Raw genomic sequence first — 22,489 nt, 5'->3', positions numbered from 1 at the left:
TGAGATCATATAATTGTCTTTCTCTGATTGATTTATTTTGCTTAGCCTAATACCCTCTAGTTCCATAGTTCCATTGTCATTGCAAATGGCAAGATTTTATTTTTTGATGGCTGCATAATATTCGTGTGTGTATGTGTGTATCTCACATCTTCTTGATCCATTCGTTGATAGATGGATATCTAGGCTCTTTCCATAGTTTGGCTATTGTGGACATTGCTGCTTTAAAAGTAAACACTGGGGTGCATGTGCCCCTTCAGATCACTACATTCGTTTCTTTGGGGCAAATGCCCAGTAGTACAATTGCTGGGTTGTAGGTAGCTCTATTTTCAACTTTTTGAGCAACCTCCATACTGTTTTCCAGAGTGGCTACACCAGTTTTCATTCCTGTAAACAGTGTAGGGGGGTTCCCCTTTCCCCGCATCCTTGCCAACATCTGTCACTTCTTGACTTGTAAATTTTAGCCATTTTGACTGGTGTGAGGTGGTATCTCACTGTGATTTTGATTTGTATTTCTCTGATGCTGAGTGATGTTGAGCACTATTTCATGTGTCTGTTGGCCATTTGGATGGTATTTTGATAGGGATTGCATTAAATGTGTAGATTACTCTAGGTAGCATAGACTAGTTCACAATATTTGTTCTTCCAATCCATGAGCATGGAGAGTTTTTCCATTTCTTTGTGTCTTCAATTTCTTTCACAAATATTCCATAGTTTTCCGAGTACGGATTCTTTGTCTCTTTGGTTAGATTTATTCCTATGTATCTTATGGTTTGGGGTTCAATTGTAAATGGGATTCACTCCTTAATTTCTCTTTCTTCTGTCTTGTTCGTGGTGTATAGAAATGCAACTGATTTCTGTGCATTGATTTTATATTCTGACACTTTACTGGATTCCTTTATGAGTTCTAGCAGTTTTGGAGTGCAGTCTTTGGGGTTTCACAAAAAGTATCCTATAATCTGCAAAGAGTGAGAGTTTTACTCCTTTGACAATTTGGATATCTTTATTTCTTTTTGTCATCTGAATGCTGAGGCTAGGATTTCTAGTACTATGTTGAATAGCAGTGTTGATAGTGAACACCCCTGCTGTGTTCCTGACCTAAGTGGAAAAGCTCTCAGTTTTTCCCCATTGAGAATGATATTTGCTGTGTGTTTTTCATAGATGGTTTTTATAATATTGAGGTATGTACCTCCTATCTCTACACCGTGAAGAGCTTTGATCAAGAAAAGATGCTGTACTTTGCCAAATGCTTTTTCTTCATCTATTGAGGGTATCATATGGTTCTTGTTCATTCTTTTATTAATGTATTGTATCATATTGCTTTATTTGCAGATGCTGAATCAACCTTGCAGCTCAGGAATAAATCCCACTTGGTCATGGTGAATAATCCTTCTCATATACTGTTGGATCCTACTGGCTAGTATTTAAGTGAGCATCTTTGTATCCATGCTCATCAGGGATATTGGTCTATAATTGGTCTTTTGGTCTTTGGTTTTGGCATCAAGGTAATGTTGGCCTCATAAAATGAGTTTGGAAATTTTCCTTCCATTTCTATTTCTTGGAACCAATTCAGAAGAATAGGTATTACTTCTTCTTCAAGTGTTTGGTAGACTTCCCCTGGGAAGCTGTCTGGCCCTGGGCTCTTGTTTGTTGGAAGATTTTTTATTACTGCTTCAATTTCCTTGCTGGTTATGGATCTGTTCAGGTTTTCTATTTCTTCCTGGTTCTGTTTTCGTAGTTTATACATCTCTAGAAATGCATCCATTTCTTCCAGATTGTCGAATTTGTTGGCATATAGTTGCTCAAAATATATTCTTATAATTGTTTGTATCTCCTCGGTATTGGTTATGATCTCTCCTCTTTCATTCATGATTTTTTTATCTGAGTCCTTTCTCTCTCTCTCTCTCTCTCTCTCTCTTTTGGATAAGTCTGGCCAGGGGTGTATCTGTTATTAATTATTTCAATGAACCAACTCCTAGTTTCTGTTCTACTGTTCTTTTGTTTTCTATTTGTTGATTTCTTCTCTCATCTGTATTATTTCTCTTTTCTTGCTGGGTTTAGGCTTTCTTTGCTGTTCTTTCTCCAGCTCCTTTAGGTGTAGGGTTGGTTTACATACTTGAGACCTTTCTTGTTTCTTGAGAAAGTTTTGTATAGCTATATACGTTCCTCTCAGGACCACTTTTGCTGTGTCCCAAAGATTTTGAACAGTTGTGTTTTCATTTTCATTTGCTTCCATCAATTTTTTAAATTCTTTTTTAATTTCCTGGTTGACCCATTCATTCTTTTTTTTTTTTAATGTTTTTTTTAAAATATTCTATTTATTTATTTGACAGAGAGAGAGAGAGATCACAAGTAGGCAGAGAGGCAGAGAGACAGGCAGAGAGGGGAGGAAGCAGGCTCACCGCCGAGCAGAGAGCCCGATGCGGGGCTCGATCCCAGGACCCTGAGACCATGACCCGAGCCTAAGGCAGAGGCTCAACCCTCTGAGCCACCCAGGCACCCAACCCATTCATTCTTTAGTAGGATGCTTTTTAGCCTCTATGTGTTTGAGTTCTTTCCAAATTTCCTCTTGTGATTGAGATCTAGTTTCAGAGCATTGTGGTCTGAAAATATGCAGGGAATGATCCCAATCTTTTGTTACTGGTTGAGACCTCATTTGTGACCCAGGATGTAATCTTTTCTGGGGAATATTCCATGTACACTAGAGAAGAATGTGTATTCTGTTGCTTTGGAATGGAATGCTCTGAATACATCTGTGATGTCTATCTGGTCCAGTGTGTCATTTAAAGCTCTTATTTCCTTGTTGATCTTTTGCTTAAATGATCTGTCCATTTCAGTGAGGGGAGGTTTTAAAGTCCCCTACTATTATTGCATTATTGTGTTTCTTTGATTTTGCTATTGGTTGGTTTATATAATTGGCTGATCCCATGTTAGGGGCATGGATATTTAAAATTGTTAGATCTTCTTGATCTTGAGTATGATGTAGTGTCCTTCCTCATCTCTTCTTATAGTCTTTGGTTTAAAATCCAATTTGTCTGATATAAGGATTGCCACTTCCACTTTCTTTTGATGTCCATTGGCATGATAAATGGTTTTCCACTCCCTAACTTTAAATCTGGGTATCTGGGTCTAAAATGGGACTGTTACACACTGTATATTGATGGGCCTTGATTTTGTTTTTGTATCCAGTCTGCTAGCTCAGGTCTTTAGATTGGGGCATTTAGCCCATTATCATTCAGGGTACCTATGGAAAGATGTGAATTTAGTGCCATTGTGTTGCCTGTAAGGTGACTGTTACTGTGTACTGTTATGTTATGTACTGGCCTATGTTACTTTTAGGCTCCCTCTTTGTTTAGAGGACCCATTTCAGTATTTCTTGTAGTGCTGTTTTCGTGATAGCAATTTCTTCTAGTTTCTGTTTGTCCTGGAAACTTTTTATCTCTCCTCCTATTTTCAATGGCAGCCTACGTGGATATAGTATTCTTGACTGCATATTTTTCTCATTTAGTGCCCTAAATATATCATGCCAGTCCTTTCTGGCCTGCTGGGTCTCTGTGGATAGGTCTGCTGCCAATCTGCTGTTTCTACCATTGTAGGTTATAGACCTCTTGTCCCAAGCTGCTTTCAGGATTTTCTCTTTGTTTCTGAGTTTTGTAAGTTTTTCTATTAGATGTCAGGATATTGACCTATTTTTATTGATTTGGCGGGTGAAGTTCTCTGTGCTTCTTGGATTTTTTTTAAGATTGTATTTATTTGACAGAGAGGGATCACAAGTAGGCAGAGAGGCAGGCAGAGAAAGAAAGAGAGGGAAGCAGGCTCTCTGCTCAGAAGTTCTCCACTATAATTTCCCGTAATATACTTTCTGCCCCCCTCTCTCTTTCTTCTTCTTCTCGGATCCCAATTATTCTACTATTGTTTTGTCTTATGGTGTCATTTATCTCTCGAATTCTCCCCTCATGATCCAGTAGTTGTTTTTCTCTTTCTCAGCTTCTTTGTTCTCTATCATTTGGACTTCTATATCACTAATTCACTCTTTTGTCTCATTTATCCTAGCAGTAAGAGTCTCCATTTTTTATTACACCTCATTAATAGCTTTTTTGATTTTGACTTGGTTAGATTTTATTTCTCCAGAAAGGGATTCTCTAGTATCTGCTATGCTTTTTCTCAAGCCCAGCTTGTATCTTTATAATCATCATTCTGAACACTAATTCTGATTCTTACTAATCCATACTGATTAGGTCCCTGGCAGTCAGTATTGCCTCTTGTTCTTCTTTTTGAGGTGAGTTTTTCTGTTTTGTCATTTTGTCCAGAGAAGAATAGATGAATGAGCGAACAAAATCCTAAAACGGTAACAATGTCTCCAGAAAAATATACACAACCAAATCAGAAGAGACACGAAACCAGAGGGAAGAGAGAGAGAGAGAGAAGAATATGGTGAGTTTGGTGAATAGAACAGAGACACACACTGGATTTCTGGTGTCCTTTGGTCTGTTAGAAGATACTGCTTCCCAAAATTTTAAAAGAAAGAAAAACATATATGTACAAAAATATGGGTAAATATGAGAAAGGGATGGAATATGACTATAAAAATGAAAATTTAAAAAGATTTTAAAGAAGAAATTGATGATAAAATGTTGGTTAAAAAAGGAAAGAAGAAAAATTAAAATAAAAGAAATGGAAAAAGAAAAAATAAGGAAAAGTTTAAAAATTAACTTTGAAAGACTAAAGAATCATGGGGGAAAAGCCATAATTCTATGTTCTCTATTCCCTTAGGGCTGGAGTTTTGCAGTTTTCATTGATTGGTAAACTTGGTCTTGGCTGGATGTTCTTGCTGATCTTCTGCAGGAGGGGCCTGTTGCAGTGATTCTCAAATGTCTTTGCTAGAGGAGAAATTACACCACCCTTGTTAGGGGCCAGGCTAGGTAATCTGCTTGGTTTTGCTCTCAGGAGCTTTTCTCCTCTGACAGTTTTCTGTACATCTTTAGAAGATGAGAATGAAAATAGCAGCTTCCCAATCTCTGGCCCTGTAGGAGCCGAGCACTTAGGACCCCGCTCTTTGGTGAGCCCTCAGAGAAGAGCAGTCAATCACTCCTATCTCCCTGGTCTCTGGCCATGCTCTGTGCTCACCCAGCCAGTGACTGAGCATTTCTATCTCTGGCACACAGCCCCGTTCGGACTCTCTACCCAGCAGATTCTGCAGAGTGCTCCCGTGCCACTCCTCCTGGTGGAGAAAGGGCAGGGTCTCCCTGGATCTGCCTCTTATGGGGTCCCGCTCAAAGAGTAGTGATCCAAATGTGCCACAGATTATAGTTTATGGAAACCCCAAGCTGAAAGCCCCCTCCTTGACTCTGTCTTTGCAGCTGGCTTCCCCTCTCTGATACCTGGGAGCTCTGCTGCACTCAGGCACCCTGGTCTTTCTGTTACCCCAAGTCCTGAGACCACCTGTCCCAGTGAGGATTATACACACACACACACACACACACACACACACACCACTTAGCCCTGGAGTGACGTCTCTCCATGGAGCAGACTTCTAAAAGTTCTAATTTTGTGCTCCACTGCTCTATCACTTGCCAACAGCTGGCTGACAGAGGCTCCCCTCCGCCCTCTTGCATATCTCCTCAGATTCACTTCTCTACACATCCTACCTTCCAGAAAGTGGTCATTTTTCCCTTCATAGAATTACTGCTGTTCTTTTCTTTGACCTCCTTTTGAGTTTATAGGTGTTCAGAATGGTTTGATAATTATCTAGCTGATTCCTAGGAGTAGATGAAATTTAGGTCTCCTACTCCTCCACCATCTTGTTCCTCCTATCATAAATAAATATCTTTTAAAAATAAAAAGAAAATCATAAGAAAGAGAAAATACATTTACAATACTGAGCCATATTTATTTTTTAAAAAAATCTGCGTGTAAATGAACCTGTGCAGATCAAACCTGTGTTGTTCATGGGTTGATATAATTGTGTGAAAGCAGTCTACATATATAGCAACTGTAGTGTAACTAGCAGAATACTAATACATGTTTTGGTCTCTAAAACGGAGCTGTCATTAATGAGCTCTGCAAGAAACTAGAATGTGGTGATGGTACCCCTCTTAGTGAATTCTTACTTTACTTCTTACCAAGATTAAAAACAACTGATACAGATATCCCCTTGGTTCCTTGGATTGCCTTAAAAACAGGAAATTGGTTCTTGCAAATCAATAGTTACTCAAGCTCTAACTCTAACAGCTGTTTCATCTGTCTTAAATAGAACTAGCTATACCACTGAAATCTGAGCATATTCCATGGGACTGACAGTTTTTTTCCTAAAGCTATAACTGAGCGTGTTGGATAAAGGTTAATTGCTAACAGTGGAGTGCTAATGATACCATATTGATGAAATTACAGGATCACTGATAGAGAAAAGGCTCCTAACACACTGGAAGCCAGAGGGAAACTCTAAATAATAGTTATTGATTTGTTTCTCTGAAAACCACTAAAGTAGCACAAACTACTGAGAAGAATAAAAATCATCCACAGAGTTTCCAGTCTTTCACAATGCTTTTCTTTGCTTCCAATTTTCTACCTGCCAATAGCCAATTAGAATTTTAATAATTATAAGTCTCAAAATAAGGAGTTTATACCTTGGAGAAAGAAATACTACCAATTATTTTATTCCCTTTTATTGAGTTCCATCTCTTCTGGTGAGTGTGTGATGTAAAGCATAATAATCAGGCAGTCGCTTCTAACCCTCATGGCTTTCAGACAAATGAGGCACTGAAAGAGTGGTGGATTGAACGTACTTAAACAGTAACTTCAGAAAATGTCCCATGACCCTTATTTCCAAGTTAGGCTTCACTCTTGCCTAAATTTGGCCCTAGAATTTATCTCCATGGTTTGTCCCACCTGCCAGTAGAGTGACCCCCAGTCATCTTCAGCTGGTACTGCCCTCCAAAGTCAATTTTACTGTATTGACTGAATTCCCATATCAGCCTCTGTTAGATTTTATGTGCATGTGGCATCTCATTGTCTATGCTAGGAGCTTGGTATTATCTCCTTTAGAGAACTGAGATAACTAGAAATCAGGGATGTTAGTAAGCTCCCTTAAGCTCATAGAGTTGGTAGTGTCTGAGCTGGAAGTGGATGTAATCCATGTAGGCTGCGCGGGGCTGCAGTATGAGAAATTCCTCCTTTCCACCTGTCCATATCCTTCCCCAAGGGTCCCAGATTTCTCAGACCAAGACCATAATTTTCCTATGAAACGTGTTTCATCCAACGGAAAGATCCCTACCAAGTTCTCTGTATGCTTTTTGTACATATTTTAATCTACCCAATTATTTCAGTGTTTCGTATAAATTTGTATCACATATTATCCAAAATTGCTCCCTTACACCTAGAAATATGCTAAAGGGTAGTGGGGGAAAGAGCAATGATTTATAGGTTCAAAAATGAAGAAAAAGTTCTGATTTAAGGGAATCAAAGCATTCATGACAAAAAATGTGAGGTTTAAACTTCAGATATCTGTATCCAAAGGGTCCAAGTCTATTCTGTAAACTAACTACCAAGCTCCAGAATTGGAAGATATCAGCAATTATCATTGTGCTAATAAGAGTTTGAAAAACAAAAACAAAAACAAAATGATCTGAATATTACAAACAAACCAACCAAAAAAGTCTAGGACAGATTAATTAAAAAGGTCATTATAAAAAGGAGCCATTTATTTCACCCATTTATTTCAGATCAGAGACTCCAATGCTCTAGAACAGGGATGTGGCCTATGGCAATGACTGCATCGGAAAGAACAGAAAACAAAAGGTAGAGTTGTCAAGGAGAAGGCCTTTCATAACATGGAACTTGGTCATAATGAAATCAGAGGATAGGTCACTAAGTCTACACCTACAGCAGTCATAACAGACACTATGCAATGAGTTCTTCAGTGAATGAAGGGCTTCTAAGGGTTTTCCCAGATCGTCTTAGTTCGCTGTGGCATTTGTGAGCAAAACACAATTGCTCCAGTGATGAAAACACAGAATTTCCATGCTGGGGGTGAGGGGCAGGGGGCTATGTGTAATCAACTTTAATACCATTCTCATATGTGATAGACATGAAGGCCCAGTAAAGGTAAGTGATGGTGCAAGATGTCACAGCCACTTCATAGTTGGGCCACGGCTGCAACTTCTCATTTGGATCTGAATTCCCTGCCCTTTCAGTTCTGCCTTGTTCTCCATCACGTGATGTCCTCTTGTAATTCAGGATGAGCCCCTGAAACCGAGTCATCCATTTCTCCCGCAAGAAGCCATCCAAGCAAGGTGAGTAGGAGATCGTAGAGGAAGAGAACTCTGTTTGCTCTGTGGGTCCATTTTGTTCATTTTTATATTGCTACTTTACAATTAATCCTTCACCAAAAAACACACATCCCTCAAAAGGGTCTCAGTCTCCAAATGGTTTTTGGAAACCATTTCCAAAAACAAAAACAAAAAAATATGACTTCATTTTGCCTGTGGAGCTGCATGTGTCCTTGTACTTCTTACTGGGCTGTCTGGACCTTTTCTGGGTCTCAGGTACCAGTCATTGTAAGGGCCTATTTAGCCAGAGAGGCCCCCCCCTCGGTTGAACAGCCATTTTGTTGTTTATGCAGTAAAACTTAAATTGACCCTGCTCCCCCCAGGGGAACTTACTTAAAAGCAAGTCGAGGAAACCAGTCCCAGGTAACAAAGTCCAAATACAAGGGTGGGTCAGGTCAGGTGGAGGTAACAGCCCCAATGCAGGGATGAGTCGGGTCAGGTGGAGACATCCAATCAGTGGGGCCCGCATACTATTTCCCTAGCTACCAAGGAGTGTGGGCCCCGCCTTTTGGGCTCCAGTTCTGACCAAGGTGATAGGCTAGGTCAAATAGCTACTATGGGGTGAACTGTAATTCAATTGGCCACCGTGTGTGTGACTTAGCTTCACTGTGCAGCTTTCTCTGTGTGTTACAATCTCATTGGCCACCTGTGTGTGGCCAGACACAACTACATGGCCTTTGCTCTATAAAAGTTAGTCTGTGAGGCAAGGAGGGGTTGCCCTCCCTGTAAGAGGTGGCCCCGACCAGTCTGTTTGACGGTCGGTTTGATTCTTGATGCTTGGCAAAATAAAGCTTTGCTTGACCTTCGCTTTGTATCAGTCTCGCTCCTTCGACCATGGACCCATTACTGGGGGACCCAACAGTCATTGTAATCCTCAGCTTGCTCCTGCTCTTACCACATCTTGGGTCCTTCAGAAGGAAATAACAAGTGGGTATAATCAAGAGATCTGAGACTCCTTTTCCCCACTCAGCAATGCAGAAGTTTGTGTGAGTGCTCCCATTAGCTTTATCTTATTTTGCTGAACTTTCAGTGAATTCTGTATTTTCGCCCATTAAAGAAACCTCTTAGTAGCTAAGAGTTTATTGGTTCCCAAGGCTGTGGACAGACCTCGCTGAGCATATCTGGGTACCCTGGGTTACGCCTGGGCTTCCTCTAAGACATTTCTTAGAGAATGGCCTCTCAGGGCAGCTGAGAAACTTGTTAGAAAAGCCAACTCCAGATCAACCAAGTCAAACTTTCCCTTTTTCCAAGTTCTTCAAGTGATTCTAATGGTGGCCTGACGTTTGAGACCCTCTGCTCCAAAGACAGCACATGCAGAATTGGGGTGAGCTTTGGGGGTAAGCCTGTGCTCTGAAACCTGAAACCTCACTTCTAAATCTGTGGTCAACATCCAAGGCAGCTTGTTAGAAATGCAGAAATCTCCATCTGCAAACCTACTGAATTAGAATCTGCATTTTAACAAGATCCCCAGGTGATTCTCTGCATGATAAGAACAGGAGAAACACCGCTGGGACAAGATTTTTGCCTGAAAAGTTAGGTAATGAAGATCAAACTCATTTCTCTTGCTTGAATCACTTGGATAATTGCCACTATCTTCCCTCGCCTTTTATAAGCTAGTTAGAGCTTTAGGCAAAAGCTCTCTTTGATTAGAGGATTTCAAGAGATGCGGGGTTCCCTAGGGCTGCCTGAGGAACTTCTGTTTCAAGGCAAATTCTCAGAGTGCACTCACAAAAGAAGACCGCCTCAGGCCCTTGCAGACAGCTGCTGCAGGAACATTAGTTTGCCTGTGGAAAGGCCAAGCATGAAGTCCTTCCCCAAAATCCTTGAATCTGGTTGAAGGTTGACAAGGTAAAGCTGTCCTCTATTTATTTTCCTGAGCACATCACTGAAAATCATGCATAGGTCACTGAAAATCGTGCACAGATTCTGATTGTGAATCCCAATTAAGAGGATAATGAGTAGATCTGAGACTGATCTAGATCCCTGGTGTCATGCCATGGTAACTTGTGCGGGCATTATGGTTCTCCTATTAAAAAGCAATTTCACTTGTGCGGGCATTATGGTTCTCCTATTAAAAAGCAATTTCACTCTCTCCCATGAAATCAGTCATTCAACAACTTGGCCAACTTCATTTCTTTTTTGACTGTACCGATTTTCTACAGTATAGTGGAAATAACCAGAATTCAGGTGAGATATCCTCTTATTTGTTGGTTTTTTTGAGCAGACTTGAGTAAATAATTTAACCTCTCTGGGTCTTTTGCTTCTTTACTTATAAAATGGAGGCAGTAATACCTAACAAACTAGTCAATGTTATTGAGGACTGATGGATTGATAGATGACAGATGGATTTTAAGGAGAAAATCTTTTTGACTTATAGTTTAAAGCTGTAACATGTTTCATAAATGTGATTTTTTAATGCTAAGTTGAGGAGCTTTGAGTCCTAGCTCGAAGGTTTCTATTTTTCAAATATTCCTGGACTCTCTGCTTTTCCCCTTCCTGTGGTTCACTAATATCAAATATGGACCTAATCTTTCACTAATATCAAATATGGACCTAATGCTAGCACCTGTGGACCCCTCCAGACATCATTCTTGCCATCCATAATCTTGCATCTTCCAGGCAGACTTGTGAAACGCAACATCACTTGTGCCCACGTAGCCACTGACAGTGTGTTTGCACATGAGATCCTCTGGGATGCTAAATCAGATATTTCCCTGAAGTCTAGACACATTCCAGGGAGCCTACTCCGTTCATTAAATTATGCATGGGTCTGCCATTTAGTCACCCAAGGTTCTGAAGATAAAAGCTTGCTTTTCCACCTCCTTAGGTGGCACAGATGAACAAATCAGAGAAATGCTTGCCACTGGCATTGGTTTCACATTTTGCACTCGACTGCAACAGCCAGGATTTCATTTTGACTTTCATTAACAAAACAAAACAAAAAAACCATGAGATTTTTCGGAGTAGGGATGTTTGAACCCATTATATAAACCTAGAAATGAGTTGCCCCGAAGTCACCAGCTAAAAAATCATAGATGTGGGTCAAACCGAAATCAAACTCTGTCCATGATCCATGGGTGTCTTACAGCAAGAATGGGAGCCAGGGGACTTGCCGAGCAAAAAGCAGAGTGGAAATAGAGACCGCCCTACCCCTCAGTATCAACTCTTTCCAAATATTTTCTCTCCTCCTTTCCTCCTTCTCTCTCTTCCTCCTCCTTTTCTTCTCTTCCTCCCTCTCTCTCACCCTTCCCTCCCTCCCTCTCTCTTTTCCTCCCTCCCTCTCTCCTCCCACCCTGCTCCCAGAACGCCATTTTTTTACATTTTCATCTTTGTGCTTACCCCACAAATTCCCTCTTCACAGATCTTTACTGGTGTCTGGACTCCTGAAGGGAAGGTAACGGAGCTTCTTCAAATGCATAGCTCCAGACCCTTACAATATCCCATACTTAGCTTCATGCAGTGCATGTTCGTTGGATGACTTTATTAAGAGTCCGTGCGTATGCACTGAAAACAAAACAAAGGCACTACGCATTATGTTCTTCATTGTGCTCTTGTACGGAAATCCACTGTAAAGTTAGACCTGCAGCTTTTACATCAAATACCACTGAAGCCATTAGAAAGGGCATCTGCTCATCTAGACAGATTACAGAGGCTGCGTACAGAAGAACCCAGACCACCCGGACTTGAACCCTGGCTCCATCAGCTATGTGTCCCTGAATAAGGTACCTTGCCTCTCTGTGCCTGCATTTCCTGATGTGTAAAATGAGAAGAAATGACATTATTTACTTCTTGGGATTGGGAGGATTAAATGATTTCATATTCATAAAGCAATTAAGCACACTAATAAATATTAATATCACTAGAGACACTTTTCCTCGCTTCATTTTGGTATTAGGGCCAACAAATTCCAAACTTGTCCATTTTTCATATTAATTTTATATGTAAGATAATACCAAATTGTATCTCTGTTCTTTTCCACTGTTGTCAAATGATGGCAAATCATCAAATAATTTTGGCTATCTATCCATACACCATACAAATGTTTATTTAGCACCTACTATCTGCCCGGTATTATTCTGCGCTCTAGAATTGCACTCTCCCATGCAGTATGTAGCTATATAAATTTGCATTTTTTTTCTTTTTAGAGATTTATTTATTTGAGAGAGAGTGCAGAACTGGGGAGAGGGGCACAGGGAGAGGGAGATGGAGAGGGAGAAGCAGATTCCCTGCTAACTGTGAAGCCTGAGGCCTAGGACTCAGAGATCATCCCCTGAGCTGAATCATACCTCAACTGACTAAGACACCCAGGCACTCTTAAATTTACATTTTTAAATTAATTACAATTAAATAAAAATTAAATATTTAGCTTTTCAGTTGCACTGGCCACATTTCAGGTATTTAATCACTAGAGGTGGCTAGTGGCTGCATTATTGGACAGTACAAATACAGAAAATTTCCTTCAAAGCAGAAAGTTCAGTTACATAGAACTACACTACAGAAGTAGAAGTAGAAGCTGACATTCTACTAAGGAAGACAGCTGATAAATAAATACATAATAATTGTGAATTAATAGTTCTCTATGAAGAAACATATATTCAGGTCATTACCACAGCACTGTGCAAATTTACTTCATAATTTTTAAGATGTTATTTTCAATAACTTGTTTACCTTTTAACTTTGATATAATTATACATTCACAGGAACTTGAAAAGTAGTGCAGAGGAGTCCCTTGTAACCTTCATCCAGTTTCCCCCAGTGGTTACATCTTCTATAGTATAATATCAACATAGGAAAGTGACATTGGTACAATGACTTTGTTATTTCATCACCTCTGTAGACTCATGAAACCACCACACCACACAGTCAAGTTACATAATTATTCTACCACCACAAGTACCTCCTTCATGCTACCCATTTGTGGCCATACACATCAACTCCCACAATCCCAACGCCATGGCACCACTAATTTCTTGTTTATCATTGTAAATTTTCATTTTGAAAATGTTATATAAATGGACTTATACAGTATGTGATCTTTTGAAATAATCTCCTCCCCCCAACTCAGCATAATGTCTTTGAAATATCATGGATATACTAAGGATTGTGTGTGCCACTTTGCTTTTTAATTTTCTGTATATCTGGTTTTTTGCTAGTTCATTTCAATTTTTATTTATTTTTTCCTGCATTCATAAAGATTGCCGGAACATTTTTTGAGTTTCATTTTTATTTACCTGGAGTGTTTTTAAATATATCCCTTTGTATTGCCTTTTTTGTGATAGCTCAAGGTATTATATTTACATCAACATTTTGTCATCAAATGTAGTATAGAAATCATACCTCTTCTTACATCTCTTACCCTTTCCCAGTTATAAGTATCTAAAACATTTCCTCTATTGAGAACCACATCACAAAGTGTTATAAATTTTGCTTATTTATAATATTGAAATATAATCAAGAGAACTAAAGAGCAGAGAAGCCTACTGTATTTACCCACAATTTTACTTTTTCTGTTGTGCTTTCTTCCAAGTTTTCTTCTTTTTCTTTTTTTTTTTTTTTCATTTATTTTTTCTTCTTTTTCATTTCCTTTCTGTTTCCAGAACTTCACTGAGCCATTATTTCAGGGCAGATCTGCTGGCAACAAATTCTTTTAGTTTACACTCTCCTGAGAATGTCTTGATTTCCCTCTTATTCCTCAAGATTGTTTTCACTGGTTGCAGAACTCTGGGCTGACAGTTCTCTTGAAAAACATTGTGCCACTTTCTTCTGGCCTCCATGTTTCTGATAAGAAATCTTCTGTCATTTAAATTATTTTTTTTCCTAAAGCTAAGGTGTCATTTTCTCTGGTTGCTTTCAAGCATCTTTAGTTTCAGAAGTTCAATTATGATATGTCTTGGCATGAATTTCTTTGGGTTCATCCTGTATGGGTTTTTCTCAGCTTCTTGAATCTGTAGGTTTATATCTTTTACCAAATTTGGAAAATTTTCAGCCATTCTTCATTTTTTCAAGCCTATATTTTTTCTTCACTTTCTGGGACACTAATATGAAATATTTTGTTAGATTCCCACAGGTCATCCAAGCTGTGTTTCTTCTTTCCCCAGTCTATCTTCTCTCTGTCATTCAGACAGGGTAATTTCTACTTTCCTTTATTCGAGTTTGCTGAAGCATTCTTCTGTCTTCTCCATTTTGCTTTGGATCCCATCAATTAAGTTTTTTATTTAAGTTATTACATTTACATTTGGTTAATTTTTTTTTAATTTAAAGATTTTTATTTATTTATTTGAAAGAGACAGTGAGAGAGAGCATGAGAGGGGAGAAGGTCAGAGGGAGAAGCAGAATCCCCGTGGAGCTAGGAGCCTGATGCGGGACTCAATCCCAGGACTCTGGGATCATGACCTGAGCCAAAGGCAATTGCTTAACCAACTGAGCCACCCAGGTGCCTCTCCATTTGGTTATTTTTTTTTTTATATTCCGCTTCTTTGCTGAGATTCCCCCCCCCACATGTGTTCATAAATTCTCATTAAAGCATTTTTATCATGGCTGCTTTAGAATCCTTGTCAGATAATTATAGTGTCTGTGTCATCTCAGTGTTAGCATCTGTTAATTGTCTTTTCTCATTGAAGTTGAGCTTTTTGTGGTTCTTTGTAAGATGATTGTTTTATATTGGAATCTTAGACATTTGGGGAATTATGTTGTAATGCAATGGTTCTTATTTAAATCTTGTGTTTTAGCAGGCGTCTTTTGAAACCACACAGCAAGAGACTGTAGATGGTATCTCATTAGTGCCCAATGCAGGTTGAAGTCCAGGTCCTCTACTTGTCACCACTGACATCACAGCTGGGGAGAGACAACCTGTTATACTGTGTGAGGGTGAAAGTTCAGGTTCTTCACAAGCATCTTATCGGAGGGATAGGAGTGCATGGTTACTACTCCTCACTTTGGCAGGAAGAGTCCCTGTTACTGCTGATGGTAGTAAAAGTCCCAAATCCCCATTTGGCCATCTCTGATACAACCCTAGTAGGGGTGAGCGGTCCTTGCAACAAATAGTCAGCAGGAGTGGGAGTCTATGTTCTTCATTCAACATTGGCTGATGGGCCTAGGATGATGGTTGAGTCAAGAAGAGTTGTCTACAAATTTTCTGTCTTACTAGGATGCATCTTTGCCAGGTTTTTGGCTAAAGACACCGGGATTTTCCTACTGCTTTTATTTGTCTGTGCTTGTTGGCATTTCTGGCCTCTCCAGCATCCAGTCCAGGATGCATGAATCAAAAAGAAAACACAGGGAACTTACTGATCCTGAGGAACTTGAATCCTGAGGCCCTTAGCCAATCTGCCTTTTCCCCTTCACCTTTTAGAGTCTTCTTATCTTTATTATATATAATGTTCAGGGATTATCTTATATATATCCAGAGAGAAAAATCTTAATTTCTTAATTTAACAATACTAATCTCATCCAGATTTTGGATAACAAAAACAATATTTAAGACAGAAACATGCACACTCAGATGATCATAGAGGATCCAGTAGGTGAAACTGTTTCTATATTGTCTCAAAGAAAAGATGACATGTGGCATCAATATATGCTATCTTGGAAAAAACAAGGCTGATGAAGAGCTAACAAATGATTAAGAATACTACTGACTGATTTGTCTGAACCATGAGAGACTGTAGACTCTGAGGAACTAACTGAGGGTTTTGGAGGGGAGAGGGGTGGTAGGTTGGGTGAGCCTGGTGGTGGATATTGTGGAGGGCATGTATTGCATGGAGCACTGGGTGGTGCATAAACAATGAATTCTGGAACACTGAAAAGAAATTTTAAAAATAAATTTAAAAAAATTTTTTTTTTCAAATTTACATTTCTAAAAAAAAAAAAAAAGACTACTATTGACTGAACCATACTACTTCTAAACACTCTGCTCTAGTGTTTTACTTCCATTATCTCATCAGTCCTCATATAACATTATTTTATACTTACTAAAATCCCTTCTCTATGAGGAAATGACTTAGTTGAGGTCATTAATGCTAGTGGTAAAGTAGAGTTTGCATACTGTCAGCCTACCTCAGAGCCTTTAGACCTTTACATCTTTAGACAAAAAGGCTGATCATTAAACTATAAAAATATCAAAGGCCAATCATGTGCATCATGAAAGGCCAGTATGAAAGAAGCTAGGGATACAAAAAATAAGATGTTCTTGTCTTCAAGAAGTCCACCATAGAATCAAAAAGAGGGAATTTCAGGGTGTCTGGGTGGCCTAGTCAGTTAAGTAGCTTCTTGTGTCATGATCTCGGGCAGACCCTTAACCAACCTAGTCACCCAGGTGCCCTAAAAATTTTAAATGTATACCAAAGTGGAGAAAATGATGCAATGAATCTTCATGTCATTATCACCAAGTTACAACATCTAAGCCAATCTCATTTCCTTTGTCCTTCCACCTGGTTCCCACCACCAATTGCACACATTATTTTGAAGCAAATCCCAGACCTCCTATTAATCCCTCTGCAAGAATTCTTGTATCTATCTATAAAAGGTAGGAACTCTGTTTTTGTAAAAATCATAAACCTAATACCATTATTATAAGACTAAAAACTTAAGCTTTCCTTAATATGCTTAAAAATCCAGTTAACATTCACACTTACATAATTGACTCAGAATTTCAGTAAGATCCATATGTTTCAAATAATTGAAATATAAATATATATGTCTCTTTAGTCTATTAATTGCCTCTCCATCTCTCTCTCTCTTTACAATTTTTGTTGAAAAAACAAAATATCAGCCAGTTGCATCTATACTATGCATCCATAGTATCCTTAAGAACAGTCTTCTTTCTGTATTCTTTGTAAACCGATAGTTAGATCTAGAGATTTCATCAGATTCAAATACAATGTTTTTATAACACACTTTACTATCCAACATATATTCTGTAATGTAAGGCAGGAAAAAATGCTTGGTTCTATCCATTTATTACTAGCTTCAGAGTTAGAAACTGGATATCATACAGCAAAGGTGGTTAGTGAGGCCAGGGGCTTTATTTTTATTTTTATTTATTTAATTTTTTTGAGTAGCACATGAAATCATTTGATTTAATGTGTTTTAATTCAATGTGATTGTTATCTTTGTTGATAAACTGTCCCATTTTTTTTTAATTTAATTTTTTATTTTTTAGAAACATATATTTTTATCCCCAGGGGTACAGGTCTGTGAATCACCAGGTTTACACACTTCACAGCACTCACCAAAGCACATACCCTCCCCAATGTCCATAATCCCACCCCCTGATAAACTATCCCATCTTTGGGCAGTGGGTACCTATCCAAGTTGGCTTCTATGTAACTTTGACATGATACACATAGTCTTTGATAATTTTTTTTGCTTCCTGTTATGGCAAGATATTCCACATTCATATTACCTATTTCCAACCTCAGACCTGAACTCTGAATTTTCCCACAGAGTTTGAGTAGTTTTTAGTGGGAAATGATATTTAGAAATCACTATCTGAGCACAAGGGATTCACTGCTACTAATTTGTCATTATTTCCAGGCCTTTCCAATGCATCAGGTAGGAAATATGTAATTTTTTAAAGTGCATTATGATTCCATACTTTCTGTCAAGTTCAAGAATTCATCTGTTATTTCTTTTCTCCCATGCTGAAAATCTTGGTTCACTAACTTAAACACTTATTCCATGGATTCCTCATCTTACTCACAGAAGTGTTAGAATACCAACACTACCACCAACAATATGATTGCTGAAAACAGTTTATGATTTTTCAGGGGAGAGTGGAGGGTCAAGTTTTTGTGGTTTTTGTCACTAGGGATAGTGTTTTAAAGTCAAGCAAGTTACTTTGTATAGTTATGCCACCAATAGGCTATACATTCAAAATGCTTAGCTATTCTATTTCACTTTTGATTTTTAGGGCCCATTTTTGTTTTTGTTTTTTCACATTATTTATTTATTTGAGAGAGAGAGCACGAGCACAAGTAGGGGGAGAGGCTAAGGGAGAGGGAGAAGCAGACTCCCTGCTGAGCAGGGATCCCAACGTAGAGTTCAATCTCAGGACCTCAAAATCATGACCTGAGCTGAAGTCAGATGCCTAACCAATCCAGTCACCCAGGTGCCGATAGGATCTGTTTTTTGTTTTTTGTTTTTTGTTTTTAATTTTGGCTTTTAATTATGTAAAATATTTAATGTATTGTCCATCAAAGTTAAATTCAAAGAAATCTAATTTCAATTAGCCATAATCATGCCTTGAATAAACCTCATTGGCTATGATACTGCCACTGTACAAAGCTAGAAGAAATTGAATTTCAATACCCTCACCATACTTCTTACTTTTCTTTATAGGTAACAATTTTTTTAAAAGTATAGCTTGTCACCTATTAAAAATATAAACAAATATTCATATATATATGAATATACTCCTTCTATGTCATTTGCTGGCCTCTTACATACATTTTTCTCTACTTCCCCTTTTCACTTAATATGTTAGATATATTAAGATATAGAAGTATTCCTCACTCCCTTTTCTAGCTGTATAGTATTCTATTGAGTATATGTATTATTGTTTATATTCAACCAGACCAATCTATACCTTTGTCCATATAATCTTTCTTGTATTTTTTTGCCAGTCTAGCTTTGGGCTAGATTATGCTGACAAAGGAAAATTCATATGTGAAGTTGCTAGATCCTGCCAGCTACCCTTCTTGGGTGGTGTAACAATTTGGAATCCCTGCAGAAATGTATTAAAGTGCCCATTAAATATTAAATATTTGGATTTTAGTCTATCTAATGGGTGAGATACTGTATTTCAATGAAGTTTTCATTTGTGTATCTTCTGATCTGAGCAAGTTTAAGCATTTTTTTTAATTAGCTAAGAGCCATTTGCATTTCATTTTAGTGAACTATGCTCTTTTTTTCTGTCAAGTTGTTGGCTTTTCTAAATTGTTTTCAATAGCTTTTAATGTACCAGGTTTATTAACTTATTTTATGTAAAATAAACTACAAAATTCTTTTGTATCAAGATTCTGGGTATTACAAGTTACAATAACAGCAAAAAGTAACATATATTGATTCTTTTTTAAAGATTTTATTCATGTATTTATTTGAGAGAGCGTGAGTACACACATGCATGTGAGCAGTGGGGAGGGGGAGAGAGAGAGAGAGAGAATCTCAAGAAGACTCCACATCAAGCATGGAGCCCAATCCAGTGCCTGATCTCCTGATGCCAAGATCATGACCCCTGCCAAAATCAACAGTTGGTTGTTCAATTAAACGAGCCACCCATGTGCCCCACATATACTGATTTTAAAAAGCTAGGAACTGAAAAGTCCAGAAGTAGAACTGGCTTCGGATAAGACTCAGGCTACACAAAAACCAGTTGATGTCACTAAAAACTAGTTATCCTCTCTCTCTCTCTTCTCTTTTATGCTCTCCAAATAATAGCAAAATGGCTCCAGCAGTTTCAGCCTTCACATCTTCATAGGGACTACCCAAGATGAGTGTAAGGGCATTGACTGGTAATTCCAAGAGGAAATAAAACTTCCTCCTGCCAAATCCAGCAAATTTCTCCCTAGTTTTCTTTATCTTCAATTGACTTACATATCATTTATGGCCATTTGCCATGACAGGTGAAATAGGATATTGAGGAGCTGAATCATGAGCATCCACCCCTGGAACAGGAAGGTGGTCGGGAATCCTTCTCACCCAAATAACATGGCTGAGAGTGGGTAAGGAGTGATTTCCCAAAGACCATTTGGAGTTCCTGCTTTTAAATGGGGAATGGTTAGTAAATGGCCCCGAAGGTAAAAATTCCACTTAAGCTAGGAGGTATTGAGTACAGTACCAAGGTCTAAGGAACAAAGCTAAAAGAGCTCTTTCAGGCTCTTTAGCTACACTCACTAACATATTTACCTTACCTGAGGACTCTCCTCCCAATGGATGTCTCAAGCTTGTTTTCACACATAAAATATTCTTCTATTCTTTATGTTTATTATCCTAACATCCTAACATCTCCACAACAGGGACTGAACAGAGCAATATGCAATGTGTTCTCCAAAAGCGTGGGACTTGGAGAAAGAACCTTGCTTTGAGTTTTCAGCATGAGTAATTAATGTGACCTTGATCAAGCACATAACTTCACAAGACCACAGTGTCTTCATCAGAAAAAAAAAAATAATGGTTATCATCATCATTATTTTCATAGATAACATTAAAAGGCCCTTGCCATATGCCAGGCTCTCTTTTAAGTGCTTAAAATGTCCTAATTCATTTAGGCCTCACAGCAAGCCTTTCAACAAGAACTATTATTAGATCCACTGTTTATGTGAGGAAACCTGCCCAAGGCCTTCTACTTTATAAGCAGCAGAGCTAAGATCTGAACAGGCACTTTGGCTCCAATTAAATTGTACAAACAGGTAGACATTCTTAGCATAAAGAAGGTGCTCTATGTATGTTACTCTGCCTGAATCTAAACAATAATTTTGTTTCACAGGGTGGTTGTAAAGTTCAAATGGGATAAAGTTTATACAAGTGTTTCATAAAAGGTACTTTGCTGTACAAATATAATGTATTATTATATTTATTATTATCATGTTTCCTTCTTCCCTAAATCTCTCCATACCTTTGGTTAATGTCTCATATAGATATTCTCTATGGATATTTAGTCAGTCTCATTTTTTACTAGGGCTTCCATATCTCCAATTAACATAGCTTATCTTTGTAAATCCTTTTCATATACACCCTCAAGAATCTCCTTCTTAATGCTCATTTAATTCTTCCTTAATGCTCATTTCCACTCTTGCTGTCAACTTTTATCTATGGGGCTTGCATTCCCAAACTTTGATAATGAGCACATCCTGGTCATATCTGCTCTATTTCGTTACTTTATTAAGATAGTATATGGCAGATTCAGAGCTCCTGGGTGGCTCAGTGGGTTAAGCCTCTGCCTTTAGCTCAGGTCATGATCCCAGGGTCCTGGGATCGAACCCCACATCAGGCTCTCTGATCAGCAGGGAGCTTGCTTCCCTTCCTCTCTCTCTGCCTGCCTCTCTGCTTACTTGTGATCCCTGTTTGTCAAATAAATAAATAAAAATTAAAAAAAAAAAAAAGACAGTATGGCAGTTTCAGACTTGAGTTCATAGTTTCAGGAAACTTCTTTGATTTTCTTTCCTTCTGGAAAAGGTAGCCTTTGCAAGTATCTAAGTTGTTTTTTGGGCTTTAGTTTCCTTTTGCAGGTTGGGGTGGTTGTGTAATTTTCTTTAGCATGGTTAGTAAGAATTAGTTCAACAAATATTTAGTGCATGCCACACGACAAATGCTATATAAGATGTTGAGTTTAAGAGATTAGTTTCATAGACTTCTCAAAATTATCGGTAGTTACCTTTAAGGTTGCTACCAAGCTATCAGTCCTTGCAAGAGAAACTTGAATTGGTAACTCTTCTGCATTCTTTTATTTATTTTAAAGAGCTGACTTTGAACACTTTGTGTGTTGTGTCTATGTGTATGTAGCCTACAAATCAATATTATAAAACATATGAAGAATTCCAATGCTAAAAAACCATTGCAATTATTAAAATAAGAATACTCAAATGAAATTTATTTTATTGAACAATTTAGTATATAAAGTTTAAAATAGGAATATTGAAGGGTACACAGGTTGCTCAATCAGTTGAGCATCCAACTCTTGATTTCAGCTCAGGTCATAATCTGCGGGTGGTGATATTGAGCCCTGCATCAGGCTCTGTGCTCAGCGGGGAGTCTGAGGGTTCTCTCTTTCTCCCTCTCCCCCTCCTGCCTGTCACACTCTGTCTCTCTCTAAAAAATAAATAAATAAATATCTTTTTTTAAAAAAGAAATAGTGAAAATAAGTACATTGAGTAAGTTTAAGGAAATGAACAAAGGCATTAAAAGCCATCTTGATAAGAACATAAAATTTTGAAATGAAAGAGGCAGAAATAAAACAAAATCATGTGAATCAATGAATTTCAACATCAAACTTACAGTAACTGTTGAAATTTTGAAGCTGCAAAAGATGGGATAAATGCTAAGTTGGATTCTGTGAAGAAGCTCATTGGTGGATTTGGAAAATAGCTCTGAGATACTTATCCAGAATGCAGTATAGAAAGCCAAAGCGATGTTGTAAACACTGGGCGTTACATGTAAGTGACGAATTA

General features: G+C 38.2%; 1 non-coding gene across 1 annotated transcript; it reads right to left on the bottom strand.

The window, feature by feature from the left end:
• Positions 1-18,474: 18,474 nt before the first annotated feature.
• Positions 18,475-18,610, bottom strand: LOC131820708 (U4 spliceosomal RNA). Its single transcript, XR_009349744.1, has one exon. It is a non-coding gene; the product is annotated as a U4 spliceosomal RNA (small nuclear RNA).
• Positions 18,611-22,489: the final 3,879 nt, after the last annotated feature.

Source organism: Mustela lutreola, chromosome 18, assembly GCF_030435805.1.
Source record: "Mustela lutreola isolate mMusLut2 chromosome 18, mMusLut2.pri, whole genome shotgun sequence".
NCBI classification, from domain to species: Eukaryota; Metazoa; Chordata; class Mammalia; order Carnivora; family Mustelidae; genus Mustela; species Mustela lutreola.
The sequence above is the reverse complement of the archived record's forward strand: the minus strand, read 5'-3'. Positions and strand labels throughout refer to the sequence as shown.